This window comes from Eptatretus burgeri, chromosome 13 (genome assembly GCF_056783735.1).
Source record: "Eptatretus burgeri isolate ZD-2024b chromosome 13, Ebu_testis_v1, whole genome shotgun sequence".
NCBI lineage: Eukaryota > Metazoa > Chordata > Myxini > Myxiniformes > Myxinidae > Eptatretus > Eptatretus burgeri.
This window is the reverse complement of record NC_140973.1, coordinates 62,713,829-62,738,927: the sequence shown is the minus strand read 5'-3', so window position 1 is coordinate 62,738,927 and position 25,099 is coordinate 62,713,829. Positions and strand designations below refer to the sequence as shown.

General features: G+C 44.2%; 1 long non-coding RNA gene across 1 annotated transcript in view; it reads right to left on the bottom strand.

Moving 5' to 3' along the window:
* LOC147014632 (uncharacterized) overlaps nt 1–25,099 on the bottom strand; it is a 174,260-nt gene that overhangs the window by 7,323 nt on the left and 141,838 nt on the right. Inside the window, exon 3 of the long non-coding RNA XR_015050833.1 lies at nt 17,364–17,451. This is a non-coding gene — a long non-coding RNA (uncharacterized LOC147014632). The remainder of the gene's footprint in view (nt 1–17,363; nt 17,452–25,099) is intronic.

The following is a 25,099-nucleotide window of genomic DNA, read 5'->3' as shown; positions in this document are numbered from 1 at the left end:
CCCACTAAGTGCCCTTGCTCTGTTTTCAATGGGATTCTTTGCAGGACTCTTGGGATTTGTTCCCTTTTCATATTGTGGTGTTAGTCCGAAGTCACAATATTGTGCTGTCTGTGCGCCGCACTTTCATTTGTCTACTCGAGGATCAACCCACGCTGAATATTACGACAGAGCGAAGAAAGGAGACATTACATTTTACGAAGTAATATTCTGTAATCAGGACATTGTCGATGATCTGAATTGCACATCAACGTGGCAAATGTATCCCAGCATCACCTCCCCATCTGCAGATCATAAAAGGTCTTTGGTTGATTGAAACCGACCGACCTCAAAAGTCACTTTTTCACTCCCACAACACTGAAGTGCACTTTACCAGAAAGGAGGAGGCCAAGGCATAACTCGGTACTGAGCTGAGCTTGAGGAAGGTCTTCAACCCAAATCATCTTAATTCTGTATATTTTTGGCATCAACATGCAGTGTGTTGTCATGCGTGTGGCAACGAAGTCATGCATTGCCTTCATGAGATCGTCGGCTACTATCGTTTGGATAATGCTGCCACCCAACTTCCCTAATATGAAATGGCCACCCTTACCTCTGTTGACACAATGGCACAACTACCTGAGCATCAGTTAAGGAAGACATGAAAGGTGTATGTCTGAGCATCTTTTTCAGTCGTTCTGTCAGTGGATGATGGAATTACCTTCACATCAACAGACCACCACCCCCAAAGAGGCAATGAACGACACTCACATGGGTTTTCACAAGTTCACATTGACATCAGCCCTGCATGGCACTCAATGCACTGTTTCTCACATGTTGGTTTCATTTGCAGGGTTAAAAAAGAACGAGCTGTTAAACTTGTGGTGGAAAAAGAAAAACAAATCGACTTGAAGCGAAAGGACGCGACGAATGAAAATGAGCTGGAATCCGAAAAAAGGTAAAAACAGACTCGTTTTACAACACCTGCATAATCATTAGCATAATGAGTAGATGAGAGGGTTTATGGACCAAAGATAGCAATCATCTTCTGAGCCAAGCCTTGTTTTGTCTCGATGGTTAAGGAGACAGGCTTAAGATCTTAGGGTCTTGATCTTTGGAAAAGATACCTCCACATGAAAATATTTATGGGTCCTGGTGGCAGTGGCTGTCATTCATGTGCTACTGTTACTGCGACAGTGCCATCACATTTTTAGTTACTCTGCACCAAAATACTTAACATTTGATCCTTTGGACCCAGCCGGATTAACTAGTCTGAAGCTTTGACAGACTAACTTATTTTTCACACCCACTTCGGCTCAATGCTTATTCGTCCTCTTCTTTTGTATGCAGTATATAGCTGTGGGTGACAACGTTTGCTGGGGAACGAGGCTGTGCTGCTGTTCCACTGCCCTCCTGTATGTCGGAGCAGGCATTAGTAATCTGTTTTGGGTGCCTGTGATCACTCCACTACTCTTCACGAAGGACACCATGGGATCTTTAACGTCCACCAACAAAGATTGGAAGACAGGACACACAGCTTAACATCCATCTGATGGACGGCACAGCTAGTGATACCTCACCCTGCATGTGAAACACCAGGGTGACAGTTTATAGCTGGGTCAGGATTCAAACCCAGGCTAGACAGCTCAAAGGTGAGTGTGCATACCTCTGGGCTATCCTGTCAGTCCCCCCCCCCCCTCCTCACTCTCCAATCTTCAACTTCTTTCTGAATTAACTTTTCAGTGTGAATACACCTTTTTGTGTCACATATAACTCGATGGTGAGTGTAGATCCTGAGCACCAATATATTTTGGCTATCCTTTCAGTTGATAAGTGCATTGTGGGTGAAGAGTAGTGTCTTTGACTGGATGATGTTAATTTGAAGAGGTGGAAACTTCTTTTTTTTTCTTTTTTTTTGTATACCTTGTCAAGGCTCGTATGAGAGCTAACGCACAGCAAAGGGGGGCATAAGAATAGAGGGGAGGGAGTGGGAAGGAGAAAACAGTGGGGAACAGAGACATTAGGAGATTTGTGGAAGGGAGAGGGATGGGGTGGGGAACATGGGGAATACAAGATGGACATTACAGGGACTTTCAGGAAGGAAAGCAGGGAATTTGAAGGAGGTGGGCTTGGGTGGATTATCGGGGGTAGAAAAGATCGAGGATTTGGATGGGGGATGATAAGAGGTGGTGGTGAACAGCTACTTTGAAGGGCTGGAGGGAAGAATGGGATTGGGAGAAGAGACGGCAGATTGGGAGAAGGGATTGAGAAGATGGGAGAAGAGATGGCAGAAGACAGAGACTACCGACCTGCCTGAGTTGAGAGAGTGAGAGGCCCAAAGACTCAGCCTCATCACAGGAGATGCCAATGATCCAAAATGTCTCGATTTCCACTGCGTGAAGCCGAGAAGGTGGGAGGCAGGAGCACCAGCCCAGAGGGCAGAGCAGTACTCCATTAAGCTGCGGATGAAAGCTTTGTAAGTGGTCAGGAGCTCAGGAGGGCCGAGGAAGGACTTTGCACGACGGAGGATTCCCAGTCGGCGACTGGCTTTGGAGGCTCGGTTGGAAATGTGGCTTTCCCAGGAAAGGTCATGGCAGATAGTGAGATTCAGAAGCTTGAAAGAAAGGACTTCTTCCATAGGATTGTTGAGAAAGTGGATGGGAGGGGGGGGGGTTCTAAACGGTCCTTTCAAAAAGACACAGTGAGAGTGTGAGATTTGTCAGGATTGAAAGACATGTTCCACGTGTTAGACCAGTTTGTGATTTTAACCAGATCAGCAGTGAGCGAAGAAGCTGCTGTTTGCCGGTCTGAGGGATGACAGATAGTACGGCAGAGGGTGGAGTCATCAGCAAAGAGATAAAGAGGATTTTCCAGAGAGTCGGAGAGATCATTGATGAAAACCAGAAAAAGAACAGGGCCCAGAACATTGTCTTGAGGAACTCCAGCCTGGACAGGAAGAGGGGATGAGATAACTCCATTTCGGGCCACACGGTGACTGTGACAGGAGAGGAAGTCTGCGAGCCATGAGTGGAGATGGCCTTGGATACCATAGGAAAAAAGTTTGGTGAGCAGGGCAGGGTGCCAGACCGTGTCAAAAGCACGCGATATGTCGAGGGATACGGCGGATTTCATGTCTGGCATTGAGTACCTCCATCTATTGTTGGGAGAGCAGAAGCAGCATATCCAGGGTAGAGTGACCTGGTCTGAAACCAAATTGATGATCGGAAATCAAGCCATTGGAGAAGAGGAAGGATTTAATGTCTGAAGCGATGATGGATTCCATCACCTTGCTGATGATTGGGAGAAGGCTGATTGGTCTGTAGTTGCAGGGATCTGTTTTTGCACCTTTTTTATGCAGGGCAGTAATGTTTGCTGATTTCCAAGCAGATGGCAGATGACCTTGAGCAAATGAGAGGGTGAATATAACAGAGAGAGGGTGAGCAAGAGCAGAGGAGCAGGTTTTTAAAACACTTGGGCTGATGCCGTCTGGACCGGTTGCAGAATCTGAGTCGAGGTTTGAAAGCAAGCTCTCCACCTTGTCAGGAGAAAAGGACACAGAGTCCAGGGACAGTTGGGTGCGACCGGGTAAGGTGGGTAGAGAAAGCGATGGGTTTGGGAAACAAGATTTAGCTGCAAACACCGAGTTTAGGCATTCAGCCTTTTCACGTGTGGTATCAGCAGTGCGGCCATTTGGGGTAAGGGAGAGATGGAGGGGGAACATACACCAGAAACAGATTTGATTAGATGCCACCAGGATTTGGAGGAGGGAGAGAGGTTTGAGAGTTCAGACTTGAGATGAGAAAGATGTTGTTTTCTGGCTCTCCTGAGGGTAGATACACACTTGTTCCAAGCTTTATGGAAGGAACTGAGATTACCCTCAGTTTGGTTTGCTTTCCATGAGGCAAAGGCAAGTTGTTTCAGGACAACTGCCTCACCACAAGCTTCAGTGAACCAAGGGCGGGAGGAAGGGTAGGACAACTGAAGACGAGAGGGGATAAATCTGTACATGAGGGAAAGCAAGTTTCTTTGAAAGAATTCCCAGGATGAGTTGATGTTTGAGAAAGTAGTGATAGGAGACCAGTCTGTAAGTTTGATGGCTGCTTGGAGACCCTGCCAGTCAGCTTGAGTTAAATGCCAGACTCGACGGCGCTGAGGTGGTTCTCTGATAACAGCCAGAGAGATGTCCACCTTGACAAGCACTTGGTCAGAAGAACCGATTGGAGCGGAAGAAAAACAGCAGATATTTTCAGGGAAATTTGTCAAAATGAGATCCAGAAGAGATGGAGTACCATTGGTTGAGATCTGGGTAGGGAGGTTGACCGATTTGAATCAGTCCCAACTAGAACGGCCACTCATAGAGCGCATACCTTCGCCGCCACTACTTTTTTGTTCTTGGTATGAGTGTGGGGAACTGGTTTCATATGAATGGTCTTATGACACAAACCACATATCTATAATGTCATGACCCCCCCCCCCGACTTTCTGGGGCTACGGACTAAACAACAATCAACTCACGTCGTTTTGGCGAGTCTTCACTCGCAAGCTCGGTGAATACAACGTTTCAACAAGAGAAGGTAATCTCGTTTGATGCTGGTTTCATGCAAATCGAATAAGAATTGACTGTTATGCCGAAAACCGCATATTTTTCAAGGGCGTGACCCCCCCCCCCGACATTTTACCCCAAACGGTGACATGTGTTATGACGTCATTGTGTCACAAGATTGGGCATTAAATTCTGAACATTTTGGTGCTGGGTTCATGTAAAGTGGACAAGAATTGACCGCGTTATGACAAAAACCGCATATTTTTCAAGGTCGTGACCCCCCTGACCTTTGACCCCTAACCAGTAACAAGAGTATGGGCGTCATTGTGTCGTATTGCGTATCACAAGATGAGGCGTTGAATTATGAACATTTTGGCGTTAGTTGCATGCAAATTGAATAAAAATTGACTGTGTTATCGTAAAAAGACGATTTTGACCTTTTCGTGACCTTGACCTTGACCTTTGACCCGAATGATCCCAAAATCTAATCGAATGCTTCCTGGCTAATAACCAATCATCCCACCAAATTTCATGCAATTCGGTTTAATACTTTTTGAGTTGTACGAATCACAAGATTACAAATAAATAAATAAATAAATAAATAAATACACGCCGACCAAAACATTACCTTTCGCAGAATGCGAAGGTAATGAGTCGCAGAAAGCTTTTGCTGAGGTGCCATGACAGGTGAGAGAGGTACCCACACCAAGCCAACTGGCATGATGACAATTGAAACCACCACACATGAGGAAGAGAGAGTTTGGATGAAAGGATAGAAGTTGGTCCATGTTTTCGGATAGCGAGGTGTAGATGGAGTCATCACTGTTAGGTGGACGGTACAGTACACATATAAACATGAGGTGGGGCTGGAGGGGCAGCCATAGCCAGAGGTATTCCTGGGGGTGTGGGGAGTGAGGGCAGTGCATGGAGAGTGAGGAATAGAATCTTTTATGAAGAGAGGACGAGGCTCAGGTCTGTCATACCGGAGGAGGGAGTAACCAGGGAGAGATACTTGGGAGTCAGAGACGTCTTGAGGGAGGAAAGTTTCTGTTCGGCAGATTATGTCTGGTTTGTCAGTCGCAACCTGTATGGAAAAATCTGAACGGTTTGAGCGAAGGCCCCGGCTTTATTTTATTTTGTTTATTCTTTCAATAGCAGCTTTATTTTGTTGTTTTTTTGCACCATTTTTATTTTGTATACAGTGTCGAGACTTGTATGAGAGCTAACACACAATGCACAACAAGGGGGGCATGAGACAAGAGGGGCGAACACCTGAACAAGTAGTGAGAGGATGGACTCACAGACACAGGCAATTAAACTTTATACATTCAGCAGAGATTGCCCATGGCCTGGTTAGCAAACACTTGGTTTTGTTTTGATATTTTGATGAAGAAGGTAGTAGGTGTGTCTGCTCATCTGGAATCCACACCATGAGAACGTGTTCATCAACACAAGTTGCATCAAATAGCTCACGAGCCTGCATGGTGTGGAGCTCTGAGACACGTCGAGCGACCATGTCATGGTCTCCCACTTTGTAGACCAGCTTACCTGTGCTCCCTCAAGAACGAGACATACCTTTTCTCTGAGTAATAAAAAGGTGTTCCAAAAGTTTTCTTTTCTCCTTTACTGACAGGTATTGCCCTTCATAGTCGAGTTGCTTCTGGTTGGTTTGCATTGGTATTCACTTTGCTGTTTTATTTATTTGAACCCACAGGTGTGTCATCTGTTTACTTACTTAATCCAGGCCTTTCTGCCTTTTCTGTGCAGGTTCAACGGCCAATTCGGCTTCAATGTAATGCACAGTCCAAAACCCTTGAATACCAAATGTGTCTGCATTCTCAAACCAAATTGTTTCCACTATCTGGAGAAGCATTGCCGACGTTAATCTAAGTGGACACGGTTCCTGGGCCAGGACACACGTCCATGCTTTATTTTGAACGTGGATCTCAGATTTCTGCTAACCTGCGTGGTTGCACAAGTCAAGACTAAAATAACCACAGAATAACATACATGACCTCATGATCAGTGGTACCTCCAATGTCAACAAGGAGAAAAGCAAAAGTTTCTTTTTTTAAACCTGGAAAATGATCAGTTTTTATTCCCTGCCGGGGAGCGGAAGGGGGATATTGTTGTCACCCAGGTCGTCCGACTGTCCATCCGTCCGTCCGTCCGGGCATCAACATTTATAGCTGTGAGTGCGATAACTCGTAAACTGTTTGCCATATCGATTTGAAATTTGGGTCACACATGTACCACCTGAAAAGGAAGAACCCGATTGATTTTGGGCGTGGCCGGATCCAAGATGGCCGACTGGGGCGGCCATCTTGAAAAATTTTTTTGTAATAAATGGAAAACCGCTTATCTGATTTCAATTATTTTTGGTTACTACATTCCTCACCCCTGGGGAACTTTTTTGAGATGATGACCAAATGGTGTCTTGTTTCCAATTCACCTCCCTCATTATCTGGAATATGTATGACCTTTTTCATTCAATGGTGGGGGATTCCCCATCTTTGATGGTATATTTTTTTTATTTTTGTGTCATATTTTTAAACGTCAGAATTGCCAAGATATTTATGTTTAAAATTCCTAATTTTGTGCAAAATGACATCATTACCTATAAACACTAACTTTGTTACGTGCTTGTTTTTTATGGGGGCATGGTTATGTCGAAAATGATCTGTTTACGAGAAGCAGCTGCCTTTAATACCACACGTGGTAGGTTTTTTTCAATATGTATGTAAATCATGAAAGTTTGAAATGAATTTTGTATTAACTTGTCTGTGACATCATTGTTGCATTCATTTCAAGGACTGGCTAAGTGCTTATGGTCAAGTGCAGAACTTGCATTTGGGACAGCAGGGACGATGTAACGTAATTGTATAATTGTTATTTCATTAACATTTAAATTGCATCTGTCTGGGTCTGTTACAATGGTGATACTAAGTGGTTTCCACTTTAAAAGACATTATTTTCATGATGGTGTCTTCAAAGTGACGGTCTTGTGGTGAAGAACAAAATGTTCAGGTCGTTGTGACAAATCTCAAAATGAAACTGATAGCAAATAGTTTTGTTTTTGGATTGTTTTCAAGTTCAGGTTTATTATATTGCTGAAAAGTGTGTGTGGATTTTTACATTTCTATCTCGTGGTGGTAAAATATTAGAAGTTTGTTATATATTATGAGGCACCTCCTGACTCTTAAGGTGAGCATCGCCGCAGATTATGTCTCACATGGTAAAACCGCATAATCCCCAAAGAACAACCATCCGTCTGCTACCCAAACAATTGTTCCCACTAATGCAAACCATTCAACCAGAAGGCACGTGATGTGATCGGTGGGTAAACTGAAACATGTGGAGTGTGACGAGCACTCCCCCGATGTTGCGGCGAGTGCTGTACCGAGCACGAAAGTGGTCACCCACGTCCGCGATGTCCACATAGAATGGATGGAGAAGGCTCTCAGTGGAGGGATTGAGGACAACATGCAGAAGAACATGTCTTCAAGTGGACCTTTCATTCGTGCAAAGGAGATGCATATGTATGCACATCTGACTGGCACGAGTGACTTGGGGACGAATGATGCAGGTACATGCAGCCCCAGTGGATTCCAAGTGAGCAGGGGGTGGTGTGACTGCTTCAATTAGCGCTATGGTCTCAGCAACGTCAAACTGACGGGTGAGCCTGCCTCTGCAGACCAGGAAGTGGCCGAAACATTCCCTACTCAACTCATGCAGCTTATCCAGGAGAAGGGGTACCTGCCAGAGCAGGTGTTCAATGCTGACATGACCAGCCTGTTTTGGAAAAAGATGCCAACACAACATTGATCTCGAAAGGGACAGCATCAGGATTCAAGGCTACAAAGGAGTGGGTATCTCTTCTCCTCTATGCAAATGCAAATGGCGACGATGATGAAGCCCATGAGGCTGTGCCTTTCCCTGAATGCCCATGCTCTCAAGGGCAGGAACAAGCACACACTGCCCGTGTTTTGGAGAGCTAACAGGAAGTCATGGATGACGGCAGCAATTTTCATGGACGGGTTCCATAACTGTTTCATCCCTCAAGTGGAGAGGTACCTGGCAGAACAAAACCTTACGTTCAACGTTCTCTTCAGGTCAAGTATGGGAGCATGCACCGGAGTAGCGCATTGCTGCGTCCACTTTCCACTGGTACTACAGGGGCCTCCGTCTGGCCATCCTCCAAGCAGATGTCTGACCCATCCCCATCCCCATCTCCTTGAGATGTCGATCAACCTGCTGCAACCACGAGGCATGTGGTTGGCCCGTTGGCTCCTTCGCTCATGAGGCTCCCTCGCTGAGAAAATCTGGTAATCGCTCAGCATCACAAAAATGAGCCACATGTCCATACAGCTGCAGCTGACGCTCACGGACGATACAGGTAACAAATCTCATCTGAGTATCTCTCAGCAACCACTCGTTGGACACGTCTGACCAGCAACAGCAAAAAATTCACTGAAGAGACATGGTAATGAAGGAGTTAAGTCTTCATCTTAGATCCTTGGTCAGAGTCAAAATCTCACATCCGTAGAGCAAGACTGGAAGCACCAAGGATTTGACTCAGACTTTCGTCGTCCTGCATCAGTACAGACAGCGCCACACCTCATGATCCAGTTAATCCAAGACCCCCCATGCCCGACCCAGACATCGTTTGACTTCGGGCTCACAAACATGCGGAGACATGAATATCACTGCCAAGGGAAGTGAATCTCTCTCTGACCTCAACCTCATCACCACAAACAGGTACAGACAAGATAGCAGCTTCCAACATGTCAATGAAAGCCTGGATCTTAGTTTTGACCCAGAAAACCCATAATCCCAGCAACTCTAACTCCTCATTCAGTGCATCGAGGGCCCCCATAAAGATATCCAGCATCTCCACAAATATGACTGAATCATCTGCGAAATCATGGTCAGACTTGATCTCTCCGACATCCTGCTCAGAATCCAGTCCATGCAAGCGCTGAAAGTGTGGGAGCCAATATACACCCATTACAAACTCCAGTAACAACTGGAAATAAGTCACAGATGGAACCACCACACCTCACACCACTTTCACTACCAGAGTATAGTTCAGAAATCAGATTGATCAGTTTTGGTGGCACCCCACAAAGACCATGAATTTTCCAGAGGGCATCCTGATTCACGGAATCAAACGCTTTGTGTAGACAAACATAGGCTGTGAGCAGCCTCAGCCGAAACTCTCGTCTGCGTTCGGCGAGGACCCCGAAGAGCAAGGATACGGTCAATCGTTGACCTCTTTGGGGTAAAGCCTGACTGCTCTGGACGCTAGTGCTCAGCAGATGGTGGCAAACCCCATCGAGAATTATTTGAGCAAAGACCTTGCCTGACCCTGAGAGCAGCGTCATATTTCGGGAGCTGTTGCAGTCCTGGCGATCACCCTTCCCTTTCCAGAGAGGGACAACAAGACCTCTCTTCCAGTCAGTTGGGATGATGCCTGTGTTCCAGACAGAGCACAGAACTGCATGCAATGACATGAGTACAACATTTCCACCAGCCTTCAGAAATTCAGCTTGAATGCCACAGATCCCAGGAGCTTTGCCCCCTTTCAACTGGTTCACCACAGCCTGTTTCCACAAACCAAGGTGGTTTGCAGTTGATTGGAGAGTCAACAATAGGGATAGTTACACCCCTGATGTCCAATTCAATAGCTGGTGGGTTACCACTCAAAGTAACCGGCCCAGTGGGTCTTCACTTTGGACTGCTCTATCAAGAGCCCACCACCCTCTGCTCTAACTGCAGTACACCAAGGGATGGGCTTGGAGGAACACAATGCATGTGTTCCTCTGTATGCAGTTCGAGAATCACTTGACCACAGGTTTTGTTCTACCCCTTCACAGATTCCTTGCACATAGACCTTCTTGTCCACCCTCAGCACATGTACAGTTTTACGCCTCTACTCCCTTACAGCTCAGCTCTGCCATTAATCCTGACCCTACAACTCTGGTCAGTGGTAACCAGTGTCCCTTCAGAGACAAAGTTATTCTTCGCCTGACGGTAGGTTCAAAGACATCTACTAGCAACATCAAGGATCGTAGTCTTGAACGCACTCCACAACTCTTCAGGATTCCCAAAAACACCCAGACCCCCCAAAACCCCACTCAGCCTGTTCGCAAACTCCTCAGCTGCCCTTTCGTCCTTGAGCTTCCCAACATTTGGCCTATGCCGGGATGGTACCATTCTCCTGGTTTTAAACTGTAACTTCTGAGTTGCTACAACAAGCCTGTGGTCAGTAATGAGGAACTGAGCATTCCGGTAGACCCTGCAGTTCTGGATCATCCTCTCATGCTCATCAATGAGAACATGGTCAATCTCCTTTGCAGCAACACCAATTTTGGAATACCAGGTCCAGCGATGAGCCTGTGGGTGTTGAAACCATGAACCAACCACCCTCAGTCCATGATTTCTGGCAAAGTCTAGGAACTTAGTGCTATTCTGGTTCACAATCCCAGACAGGGACCAACACATGTCTCATAACCATCCCTATCAATTACAGTTGATGCATTGAAATCCATCAAGATGAGAAGAGTATCTTGCCTGGGACACCGATCAACCACAGACTCAGGCGTAGCATAGAATGCCTCCTTCAAAGTGAGATCACTCGCCTCGGTCAGAGCATGCACAGAGATCAGGGAAATGACACCCATGGAGTGATGAATCCTCAGTCTAATCATACGCTCATTGACTGGTGTTACCTCAATTATCATTGGAGTCAGCTTCTTGGACAAAGCTGCAGCAACCTCATGGGTATGGCAACCATCAGAGCGACCAGACCAGTAGTAGGTATAACCACCCGACATGATCATACCATTATCCGGTCTCTGAACCTCGTAGAGTACTGCAATACTGATGTCCAAACACTGGAGCTCAGATGACAGCAGACAGGTGATGATCCTCTCTTAGGGATAGGGCAATACAGGCACTCACCCAAAGGGACCACCTCAGGTGAAGCCGTGGAGGCCGCTATCTGGTGAATGACACCTCAGCACCACCCCACCACACACCACCGCAATCCGACCGAGAAAGGATACCCCGTGCTTTTCCTCCTTTCATCAAAGAATAGGAGTCCCGAAGACTTTGCCCCAATCACGTCATCCGGTGAGCTACCCTGCGAAGGGCAGCTGCATTGGAGGAACTCCCATGGAGTGGGTTTTCAGTTTTTTTTGCATTTTTTGTGTTTTGTGGATTGAATTGTTTTGCGTTGGCCGGAGTGCAAATCCTGCCACCAACCTCCTCAAAAGAAGTACCCAACTGCAGGAGGACATCCGCAGACAAAGTTGGGCACCAGATATGGATGGTTGTTGGCTCACAAGGAGCTCCTCCACCCTTTGATGGGTTTTATTTTTAATCTTTCTGGGTGTCCATATCTATACACCCTCCTCACCTGGTGGGTGAGATGGTGTAATCGCCAACAACCCGACCATGAAACACGTTTGTACAGGTTTACATGGTACCTGTATCAAGTCACAGATCTGATCTGGCCTGACTTGACAATAAGATTATTCTGCTTGGCGGCAATGGTCTTTGCCACCCCCGGAACCTGAAGGTTGCTCATGTGAACATCAAGGTAATCTTCATTCCGCCTAACACCTCCTCCCCGATTCAACCGCTTGACCAAGTGGTAATCTTGACTTTCAAAACCTATTATACCAGCTGCACCTTTTGCCGCATTTTGGATGTGATGGACTCTAACCCAGACCTCATAATCAGGCAGTGTTGGAAAGAGTTCAACATAGCCCACTGCATCAGCACAATAAAAGAGCTGCTGGACAAGGTGAGAGCCTCCACCATCAACGCCTGCTGACACAACCTGTGGCCACAGGCAGTGAAGAACTTCAGAGGCTTTCCTGCCAACATGGAGGAGATGCATGAAATTGTCAGGTTGGCACAGCAGGTGGGAGGGGAAGGCTTTGTCAACATGGAGCCTGAGGAGTTGGATGCTCTTGTCGCCTCGTATGCCGAGGAGCTCACCGAGGATGAGTTGGAAGCCATTGACAAGGTTTCTGAGGAGGAGGAGGAGGAGGAGGAGGAGGAGGAGGAGGAGGAGGAAGCGGGCTGTAGTGACGAGGAAGAATTGTCAAAGTCCAACTTCACAGTCAATTTCCTGGGTGAGATGCTGCAGGGCATGTGATGAAGTACCGAGGGGCCGCTCGACGCTGATCTGGTCATGAAGCATTACCTCAAGTTCAAGAGGGGGTTCGATGATTTGATTCTTCCATACAAGGAGCTACATGGAAACCTGTGGCAATCAGCCAGGCAGCTTATGATCACCAATTTTTTTTTGTCCTGGTCCATCCACTTCAGGAGCATCAGCACCTTCTCCTGCCTTTCCTGCACCCCAATCTAGCAAGGGACCCATCAGGATCCTCACCTGATTCTGCACCCTCACCTACATTCCTTTCTATGTACGACTCATCAGCACCCTCACCTGCATGGTCTTCAGCCGACTCCACTGAGTTCACTGGATTTGAAATCATCATAATCATCATTTGAAAAGTTGCATGCGTTTGTTGAACTAAAAATTTGAAACAGTACCTGCTGCTGTAGTTTTTTTTTTTTTAAACTTTTATTGTACGGTTGGTTAATCACTTTTAATATACTGTAATCACATTCCTTCAATAAACACTGGAAACGGTACCTGGTGTTGTCTTTTCTTTTTTTTATGGATTACCATTTTTTACAAAACATTAATCATGTGCATTCACGATCGAAAAGATTTTAAACTTTTAAAAGTTTCCCCAATGAATCAAGAACTGCCAGGAACCTATCCCTCTTTTTCTATTAAAACGATGTGCGACATTCGTGGTTTCGCCATTCGCAGGATTTTTCATGGGTCACGAACCGCAGGGAAACTACCCCCCCCCCTTTTTCCATTGAAACAATGCCCCGCTGTTCACGGATTCGCCATGCTCGGCATTTTCCAGGAACGTATCCCCTGCGAATAGTGGAGTCCGACAGTACTTTGGATCTGACTTCAACCTGATTGCACAAGTGCAGAGAGGAGTGAGATGCTCTTTTTACTGTCTGCCTGTTTTGCAGTCAACCAAGATCGAAAAACCAATCCAAACAGGAAATTTACTGTGTTTCATGATGTCATAAAGGACACAAACAGGCACAAAGAACTAATGTAACGTGTTAAATAAGGTGGTATAACGAGCTCGAATGAGCTAAGACCCTCGTCCTCTTAATGATGACGTCATAAAAATTAATATTACGTCAATGTTATGTATCAGGTTTGCGATACGTTATCTGTACTAATGCCCGGCTTGATTCCTGCAAACAAAATTCAAACAGCTTGCCTAGTTTCGGAGATAATGGTATAGGCGATTTCCATTAGCGGCGATATTATGACGTCAACTTTTTTCAAGGAAGAATTTCCAAAATCGGAGATGGTTACTGCCTGTGTGTGGGCTTTCTGCATATACATGGCAAGTTTCACAAAGATCCGATGAAAACTCTGGGTTGTGAAACAAAAAATATCAAAAAATAGGAATGATATCATAAAAATTGATGTGACGTCATAGTGATGTATCATATGTGCGGTAATTCATCTCTGCTAATGGCCCTGTTCGATTCCAGCAAACAGAATTCAAAAAGCTTGCCTAGTTTTGGAGATAATTTTTTAGGCGATTTCCATTAGCGGAGATATTTTGACGTCATAACTTTTTTTTCTCGGAGGAATTTTCAAAATCGGAGATGGCTACTGTCTGCGTAGGGTATTTTTACATATATATACCAAGTTTCAGGAAGTTTCGATGAAAACTGTAGGCTGTGAAACAAAAAAGTCCACAAGAACAACAACGTGAGTAAGACTTCGAGGTCCTCCACGAGGATCTAAAAACCAAATGTTTTGTTTTACTGTACATTGCCTCTGAATTTGACAGAGTCGCATGTGAGCAGAGAGGAGTGAGCTGGCAGTCAAACTAAATTCAAAATCATTCCAAACAGGAAACTTACTGTTTTTATGGACGTTATAATTCATACATTCGACGGCATGAGAAACCAATGTAACATGTTTGATGGGATGATGTAATTGGACGCTGGGTAAAATCCGGAATTAATTTTACTTGTATGCCTTTAATCCTTTTTGAACCTTAAATCAAATTGAATTATATACTTTAAGATCATAAAACATATTTGGATATGCCTTGATTTGTCCCCCTTTTAATTGTCCTATCATTTTTTCCTGTTTCAATTCCCCAACTGTCATCCTTCCCACCATCCTCCCATTTGAAATCTCCCAAACGACCATTCATCTTGTCATTTCCTGCCCAATTGATTGTGCGTAATATACTAATGAAAGTGTTGATTAGTGTCTTGACTTATCCTGCTCATTTATGATCTGGGATAGTGCTCTCAGGACAATTGGTCTGATTACACAATTGTAGTGGTCGCCCATCAAGTGTGTCACATGGCGTTGGTTCGCTCGGCCAAATAAGTAGCCGCCGCATAATCACCGGCACTGTTCCCCATCTGCTGCATTCATTTCACAAGTTTGGAAAACCGACCCTGGGCATGAATATCCGGCCAGAGTCGAGTGTTGGCGACGGTGTGGCGTCCGTTTTCTTTTTATAGATATGCCACGTTCGGAATTATCCGCCTGCGCAGCCATCAAAATATGATGCATTGACAATGATGATGATGATGATTATTATTATTGTTATTATTATATTGTTTCAAAGTTCATGGATTTTTTTTTTCTTTCTGTCCCATGTCGGTAAAATATTCCACTTGCAAGATCCATAAATCCATGAATTGACCCATTAATATCCATTGTTACTGATGACATTAATGACAGGGATAAAGTAAAATGCCTTCCATTTCAATCATGATTGTGAAATTTTAATCATTTTAATCGTTTTCACCAAATGGAATTAGCCGACTTTACTACTTGATGGATCACGATGGACAAAAGTGTTTTTCACCATTACTTGAGCAGTGTTTTTCATCGTTACGTTAATGTTCACATCGAGCGCATGAAGGTTAAAGGACAAGCCTTTAGATGGCCACGGACCTTGTACGCAAAATGTGTCAGCAGTAGTTTGCGGACGCAGTAGACCATTTGTAATCGTGGAATTGAACTTTATACTCGTTTAAAAACGATACTTCTCACTCGGCCTCGGAGACAGCACATCCAGCTGAAAACAAGTGAAAGTTTTATGTTGGTTTTCCGCTGTGCCTTGTAAACTTTCGAAAGCTCATTAAAACGTCGAATTTACAAGTTCTCTGTTGGTTTTGTTTGGCCTGAGCTTTTGCTCTGCACAATTATTTTGCAGAATTTTCTCTTCCAGAAATGGATAAAAAAAAATATCCATTCAGCGTTTGTATCAACTGAAGATTACAACAGTGTATTCAAAGGTTCTGGGAGGTAGCTTGTGTTTTGGAGGCATGTTTTGTTGTTTGTAACTTTCATTAACATTCCCATTTTTTCCATTAATTAATAATTATTTGTTTTCTCTCTTGGATGACACAAGAAAGGAGGTTGTGATGCAATTGTTTTGTCGTTTCACAAACGTTTACCAGTTAGTATTGCATCCGCAGGATGAGGTTTTGAAGGCAGAAACAAATAAGGTGTTTGGGGATGAAGGGAGGAAGGGGGTATGAAGAATGGGGTGAGAAAAAAAACTTGAGTTCTATATACTGGTGAACGTACAGAGGTCCTCTGGTGAACGTACAGAGGTCCACTGGTGAACGTACCCAGGTCTGCTGGTGAACGTACAGAGGTCCTCTGGTGAATGTACCGAGGTCCTCTGGTGAAGGTACCCAGGTCCACTGGTGAACGTACCCAGGTCTGCTGGTGAACGTACAGAGGTCCTCCGGTGACTACTGGTGTCTGTTTTGTGTGAATAAACTGGAAACGACCAACTATTCTTCCTTTAAATTAATTAATGACACCGGCTGCCCCTTCCCTTCTTTCTTCGTTTCCATTGATGATTGTGTTCTTTCCAGGGCTTAGGCTCGTGTGCTGAAGCAATTGGGCAAATAATATACGATACTGGACAGTTTGCCATTGCTTTCCCCAGCAGTAGTAAGGACAGGTATTTGGCAGGGGTGAGGCACGCATTGGTGTCCTCTTTGTGAAAGACAACGTGCGATATTTAACATCCACCAGCCAATGCTAGCAGATGGGACACCCAGCTTAATGGCCTTCTGAAGGACGATGCCTTGCCTGTGAAGCATCAATCGGTCAGTTTATAGCAGGGAATCAAACCCAGACTAGACATTTCAAAGTTAAGTGCACTACACCGGAGCTATGCCGCCAAACCATACCTTCTTGTTTATTCCAAATCCAAGTTTACTGCTCACCTCTACTCCTTTGTACCATTTTCTCTCATTTGTGGAATCCCTGAGATCACTCATGGACTTGTTGTTCAAGTCTTATGAAACTCCATCCCATGTTGTCCCCTGTACGCACCCATAATCTTATCGTTTACCACTGACACTTCACCAACATTCATCTACAGCTTTGTCTGTGTATTTTCCTATTTTTTTCATGCTTCTTGTCTGACTATCCTTTCTGCTCCACTTTCCTTTCTGTGTACCTGTGTCCTTAACTACAGTATCATGCTTTCTTCCCACCTGTCCCTTGCCAGCTCGCCCCTTGTTCACCTCTTCTCCTCTGTTCCATTGTCAGTGCATTGACTTCTCACCCTCTGTCATCCAACTCTCCCATGAGGCTTGATCTCAAGATAACAAATAAATGACTTTGTGATCTTTTCAGGGAAGAGAAAGCCGACGTTGATCTTCCCAAACTTTTCTACATATGTCAATAGTTCTCATACAAAACAAACATGCAGTGAAAACAAACCTGAATTGTTTATATGTTTGCATCCGACACCCCCAAATCCTTTGTTCTGTGTGCTTGCCTCGACAGCCTTTGAAAGTGGAGTTCAGACCTGGATAAAAGGGATAGAAGGGGAGGGGTTATGGCAGCTATAGGAAAACAGAGGATTTGGGGAGGGATGAATGAAGTCGTATAACAATAATGAAATGGGGACGGGGGGCTGGGGGGGGAGTTACAGTGACTTGTAAAAGTATTGTCCCTTCTATCTTGACAAGCTTGCCTGTCCCTGCTGATGAAAATCAGCCCCATAACATGATTCCGTCAGTACCATGCTTGACAGGAACGATGGTGTTGATAAGATAAGAACTTTATTTCGCCAAGTGCAAAACACAATGAAGATGTCTTGGTGTTGGTCACACATACAAACACAATAAATCATACTCCTCAGCAAAGTTAACTAGTAATGCATCAAATAATGAAACTGAATTTAAAATAGCTCAAAGCTTTACTAACAGTAAAATAAACCAATGTCACCCGCAGGGTGACCCGTATCTTGCCAAAAGGTGACCACGTGTGACTTCTTTAAGGGCACACTGAGGTGAACAGAGCTGCTATCCACCAGGAGCGACTCCTTGAGGAATATCTGCCTACGAGAGATTCCGATGAGAATCGTTCTACAGAGTAACCATGAAAAATATGCTTTTGCCTCATAACGTCACCAAATGACGTCATAATGTCTCAAGCTTGACATATCTAGAAAGCACTCATCGAGGTGTTCAATTTGAGATACTACACGATATGGTTCCTAAAACTTGAAAAATTGACTTTGGGGTCAAATATGTTTGACCTCAGGTTCTAACCATGAAGGTCAAGGCCAATCGCCACCAAAAATTAATCAGCTGAGCGCCAGACCATGAACTATATTCCCATGAAGTTTGAAGACGATCCGATCAAAATTACTCAAAAAATAAGGGTTTCGGCGACTCCCCTGATTTGCGCCAAAGTGACCTTGACCTTTGACCTTGACCTTCAAAATTTTGTGCACTGAAAGAGACCTCTATAGGCCTCTGATATGCGAAGTTACAAAAATTTCCAATGATAACTGTGCTCTGTAGAGTGATTTATACGTGATTACAGACAAACAAACAAAAAAAACAAAAAACATATGAAGGTCAAGGCCAATCGCCACCAAAAATTAATCAGCTGAGCACCAGACCATGAACTATATTCCCATGAAGTTTGAAGACGATCCGATCAAAATTACTCAAAAAATAAGGGTTTCGTCGACTCCCCTGATTTGCGCCAAAGTGACCTTGACCTTTGACCTTGACCTTCAAAATTTTGTGCACTGAAAGGGACCTCTATAGGCCTCTGATATGCGAAGTTACAAAAATTTCCGATGATAACTGTGCTCTGCAGAATTTTTTATACGTGATTACAGACAAAAAAAAAAAAAACATACAAGCTGACTAACATATCTTGCAAAACTTCGTTTTGGCAAGATAATGAAAAATCACTCGAAGAGAGACACTTGGTGAAATGGAACAGCACTCAGTGGAGAACATACCTCCGCCAGGCTGAATAGTTTACATTTTGTATCCCACTGATCGGTCGGATCTGAATCCGGACCTTAATCAAAATCGAATCGGCTTCTTGTTGTCACCTAACCAACGCATCCACCTTGTTTTGTCATAACTTGTCCACAGCTTTTTGAGATATCACGCTATACATAGTTTTTGGCCCCATCTCTCAATGGTGAAGAATCACTTCAAAATTCTTGGATCCGGATCTGGATTCGGATCTTCACCAAAATTGAATCAATTAGTCCTTTTCACATACCCAACCTGTCCAAATGTTTTTGTTGTTGTCGTCGTTTTGTATGCATGTCGAGGCTCGTATGAGAACTAACACACAGAACGTACAAGAAGAGCAGGAGACAAGATGAGGTTGGAGAGAGAAGGAAAAAACATTGGGGAACAGGGACATGAGATCTGTGGAGGGGAGAGGGATGGGGCGGGGTACACGGGGTAAACAAGATGGACAATACACGGACTTTCAGGAAGGAAAGCAGGGAATTTGAAGGAGGTGGGTTTGGGGTGGATTAATGGAGGTAGAAAAGATCAAGGTTTTGGATGGGGGAAGATAAGAGATGGTGGTGAACAGGTGTTTTGAAGACCTGGAGGGAAGAGTGGGATTGAAGAGAGTGTGGGAGTTTGTTCCCACGGCGGGATAAAAGAGTGAAGGTGAGCAGTGATTCTTGATTTTGGTGGTTCTACCAGAAGGGGGTTGCCGGTGGACATTGAGTTCGTGTTTCAATCTGAGATGTGCAAAGTATGAAGAAAACACTGGTATCATAACACCACCTTTGGTTATCATAAACACACTCCACTGATCACACAGATCACGTTAAACCACTGATCACATGCAGGTGAAACCTATTACAGTTCTTTTGTAACCTTTAAAACAAATAATTTGCTCCTGAAGTGACTTAGGGTTAATTAGGCAAAGGGTTTGAATACTTATGCAACTGAGAATCATCTGATTTTCTCTGTTACTCTAATTTAGTCACATTTTATCTGTGTTTTTTTTTTTTTTTTAGCTTTATCACTTTGGAGTCGTTTGTGAAGATTCTGTATATTAAGTTTGATTTGAAAGCATCATGAAATATGCTCAGGTGGCATCAAAATGTGAAAACTTTGGAGTGGGTTGAATACTTTTTACAGGCCACTGTAAGTGAAAATTTCTGGAAGCAAAGCATTTAACACTGTGATGAGATCTCTTGGCAAGGGGTGGGATACTTGGGGTTTCATTTATAACTACACATTAGTTCTTGATGACAAGTTTAGAATGATCTTAAGCTTTTGGAATTAGATCCAACTAAAATTGCTGTTCTGGTGATAGCAGAGATTACTATTGTGGAGCATGCTATCCTTTGGAGGGGACATGAAGCTGGCTGTCCTGTGTGCAATAAAATGTTACATGATCTATGACACATTTTCGAGTAAAGCTTTGGAACTCAGAACAGCTTTGGAACTCCTGATAACAAACCGCCATTGTCAGGAATGATGACGATGGGAACACTTGTTCACCGAAGAACAAAGCACGAGAGCGGAGAGAAAAACGAAGCAAGTGGACTGTCTTAGGTCGATTGAGGTCAGTGCACTCACTGGTCATGATCGACCTCCAGAACATTTTGTTCTTGTCCACCTATTTCAGTTGGATAATTGTCTAATGCGAAGGAAGGTGGGTCAGAATTGGGACAGGAAATTAATTTGACCTTCGTGTTGTCATGCACCTGTACACCAAGGATGGCTGTCGTGCAGATGGTTCGTTTTGAATTTGTCAATGTGTGAATTTGCCCAAGTCACCCATTACTGAGTGGTAAAAGATAGCGATGGAAAACGATGGACACCATGGGATATAAATGTTCACAATTGGCATCTAAAAGGCTGAAAATTAGGTGAGTATTGTTGTTGTAAAAAAAAAAACCTTGTTACCTCCACCACCGAAGGTGAAGGACGTGATGTTTTCACCCCTTTCTGTCTGTTTGTGTGCAGGATATCTCAAAAAGTTGTGGACGGATCCGGATATTTTGTGGGCAGGTTGGGTGTGTGACGAGGACGAACCGATTAGGTTTTGGTGAATATCCGAATTCGGATCCGTTAATTTTTTTAGTGATTCTTGACCGTTGAGAGATAGTGCCAAAAACGATATATAGCACGATATCTCAAAAAGTTGTGACTGATTCGGATGAAACTTGGTTGACAGGTTCTGTGTGTAACAAGGAAGAATTGATTCAATTTTCCTGAAGATCCGAATTTGGATCTGGATTTGATAATAAATGTTTGAGTGATTCTTCAACATTGAGAGATAGGGCTAAACTGATATGTAGCACAATATGTCGAAAAGTTGTGGACGGATTCGGACGAAATTTTGTGGACATGTTGGGTGTGTGACAAGGAAGAATTGATTCAATTTTGCTGAAGATCGGAATCCGGATCTGGATACGAGAATTATTTAATTTTCAAAGTGATTCTTCACCATTGAGAGATGAGGCCAAATACGACATAGTACTGTATAGCATGAGATTTCAAATATGTATTGGGCCCGATGTGTTCTCGTGGATCAGGCATTGCGTAGCGGAGGTATGCGCTCTACCGAGTGCCCTTCGACTGTAGTTTCTTCTGTTTTGCACGACCATTGACACAATGAAGTTTAAACGTGGTTTGCAGTCCACCCAGGGTGGTCGTGTGAAGTGTGGGGTTATCTCTCACCAACCACCCCAAACCCCTCCTCAACCCCACCACCCTCATCTTTCTTCATCGTCACACGATCCAACGTCCAATCGACCATGGTAAGTAACTCATGTAGATGTATCATGTGTGTGCATATGAAGCAGAACCTTTGATATGGTATTTTTTAAAGTTTATTTTGGAAAACTTTCCCATGATTTATTCCCTTCACTCGGGTTATGATGAACAATGTTTGAGCATGCTGAGCCTTTCATGGATCACTAACAAAACTGCTTTGCAAAGTGTAAAATAACTTATAATTAGTGCAGGAAAAGTGCAGAAAACTGCAGAGCTCGGTGGTCATTATTTTGGCTTTGTTTCTCTTGTGAACGGTTTCGGTGATTGGACACCATCAAGTCGGCAGAGGTTTAATAAATCCCAGTTATAATATTATGATCTCATTGTTAAGAGCTTTGTGAAGGGGTGCAGCATCCTGCATTGTCCATCATTTGACAAGCTTGGAGTAAATGTTGCTTTATCTGATTGACGGTGATCTTAATTGCCATGCTGTGTTTGTTTCTCTTTCTCTTCTTGACCATCCAAACACTTGAGAGTGGAATCTTGACATTTTTGAAGATGTAATATGTTAAGCAACCAGCTGCCAGAACTTTGGTGAGATTTGTTTGAGTTGGAGCCTCCATGGTGCTCGAGCGAGTCTGGGCAAACAGACACCAGTCGTGAACCTCCGGAGCACCGGTTTGAAGGTTAGTTATGGTGTCCCGCCGGACGTGTGGAGTGTTTGTGAGTTTTTGAAGCTTTTGTTCCACCACGGTAGTGTTGGAATAATGTGATAATGGTTGAAGAGTTGCCTCCAGTAGAGAACAGGTGACATACCTGGCCACAACTGGAAATGAAACCCGTTGACCAGGTCAAAAGTGATCAAATTGACCATGCCAAAGGTTAGCTTGTTTGCGAGTGAGCTATCGGTTAGTCTCGTTGATCGGTTTGCATTGCCTCAACAGCTGACTCTTTAAGGCTGTGAGGGCAGAGAGCACAGGTATTGATATACTATAGGAATGACATCATACAGGATGTATAAGCAAAAGGTGTGGAGCAAAGTTGAGTGCCTTTGGTGAGCAATGAGATAGATTGCTGCTGGAAAGGAAACAACTTTTCTTTCTCCTGTTCCTCTTTTTTGTGGAACTTCCTTCCTCAGTCTGTTTAATCTCACTCTTCCCTCTACTGGTCTTCAAGTTGGCAGGGTATGGTGTACCACAAACCTTGAGTCATGGTCTATCCCTACTCTTGGTGCTGCTTCACCTCATTAACCCTCCCGTACATCTTTCCATTTACTCTCAGGTTGCTGTATATCATTCCTTCTTCTGTCAACTTCCTTCTGTTTGTTCATCCCCCATGCAGTGCCTACTTGTTGCCTGACTGCCCTTCTGTCACCTCGCTCTTCCAAGAGCCTGGAATTGGAAGACAAAAATATATTAAACTGGGGAGTTCATAGAACACCTTACCCTGTGCAGTTTTGAGAAAAACGGACTTGGGCAGGGTCTGCGAGCGGCACAGTTGATTGGTCGAGATGATGTAAAATGGCGTCATGTTTTGTCCAAGTACTGCTAAACGAAAGGTTTTTGAAAGTTCCAATAAGATGATTTTTCTTCTGCAGTGTTCAAGTATATAATCTATCTATAATTCCAGCAATGTGTGTGTGTGTGTGTGTGTGTGTGTGTGTGTGTGTGTGTGTGTGTGTGTGTGTGTGTGTGTGTGTGTGTGTGTGTGTGTGTGTGTGTGTGTGTGTGTGTGTGTGTGTGTGTGTGTGTGTGTGTGTGTGTGTGTGTGTGTGTGTGTGTGTGTGTGTGTGTGTGTGTGTCTGTGTGTGTGTGTCTGTGTGTGTATCTGTCTGTCTGTGTGTCTGTCTGTCTGTGTGTGTATCTGTCTGTCTGTGTGTGTGTCTGTCTGTGTGTCTGTCTGTCTGTGTGTCTGTCTGTGTGTCTGTCTGTGTGTCTGTCTGTGTGTCTGTCTGTGTGTGTCTGTGTGTCTGTGTGTCTGTGTGTGTCTGTGTGTCTGTGTGACTGTGACCGCTGTTTCTTGACAACCACTGGTCCGATCTAATTGAAACTTGCCAGGTATATTGCTGGGGACCTGAGGATGTGCCTTTTCAAGGTTTGATATTAATCGGACGAGTAGTTCCCAAGTTATGGCCATTTATTTACCAAACCAATGACAGGACACGGTGCTATGACGTCACGATTGACGTCACAATTCTTCTTCCTGTTTTTTTTCTTTGTTTTGCACGTACAGCCATGAACGTATGGCCACGCACGTACTGCACGTACTAGTTCATTTTAATTACAATAAATATTTTAAAGGATGTAGGAAAATTTATTCTGGAAGTTTACTGCCGTTGATGCAGCAGCTTTTAAACCACCTTATTGAACACGTTACGTTAGTTATTCGTGCCTGTTGTTTGTGTCCTTTATGACGTCATTAAAAACAGTGGGGTAATAAAATAAAAATTACCCCCATGCGGGAGTGACGATCATCTCTGCGAGAAAATATATAGCCTCCTGGAAGGTAGGGCAGTTTTTGCAAACTTTGAAGTCACGTGACGCGAAAACGAAAGTGAATATCGAAAATCCAGCCTGACCAAATTTAGATATTGTCCCATAGATTCATATGCTACAATCAAATTCAAGATCGCTTGAGAAATGGCGGAGGAGATAGAATTTGAAAATCATCATTTTCGCAACTTCAAAGGCCTCGTGACCTTGACCTTGACCTTCGGTGACCTTGAAAGTCATACCATCCTGTACGTCTCATCGACCTCTATCAGGATCACTAATGACCAGATCTCCCGCTTCAACTTCATTGTGATTGGACGGACGGACGGACAGATCGTCACCTCTCCTCTCAACACCAATATTATTAGGTCATGCTCGAAGAGATGACCTAAAAAGGAGATCCTGCCTTTAGTTTGGCTGGTTGTATTTCTGTGTGCGTCGAGGTTGTATTTCTTCCAGATTAATCCCGAGAAAGCTTGTTGCCTGCCCTTCAAGGCTGACTCAATGCTGAGATCCAAAGGGAATTGAATGCCCATTAACTTTGTCAATTGTTAATCGGCCTCTTCTGGACTCTTCTGATTGTCAATGTAGTCCATGAGCCAGATACTCTAATCCTCCCCCCCCCTCTCCGAATCCCCTTAAGTTGGCATGGAGAATTAAATCTAAATTTGGCATACTTTGAGTGAAATTATTGTCGACATTGAAATCCAAATGTAACAAACTACAATGGGCTACCCAGTGCTGCCCAGGAGTGGAGGAGATTGTGAGGGTGAGTGAACTCTCCGAGCAGTGGTTTCAGATCAGCACTGCCTGACCCCACTTCCCAATATCTACTTCATAGCAGCCTTTGGTGGTCTCAAAACGAACCTCAAGGCCAATGTTTTGGTAGCTTCAAACGTGGCCCAGATTCTGAAGTACTTGCACTAGAAATTTGGGGTCTCCAGGTGCTACGGTTCAG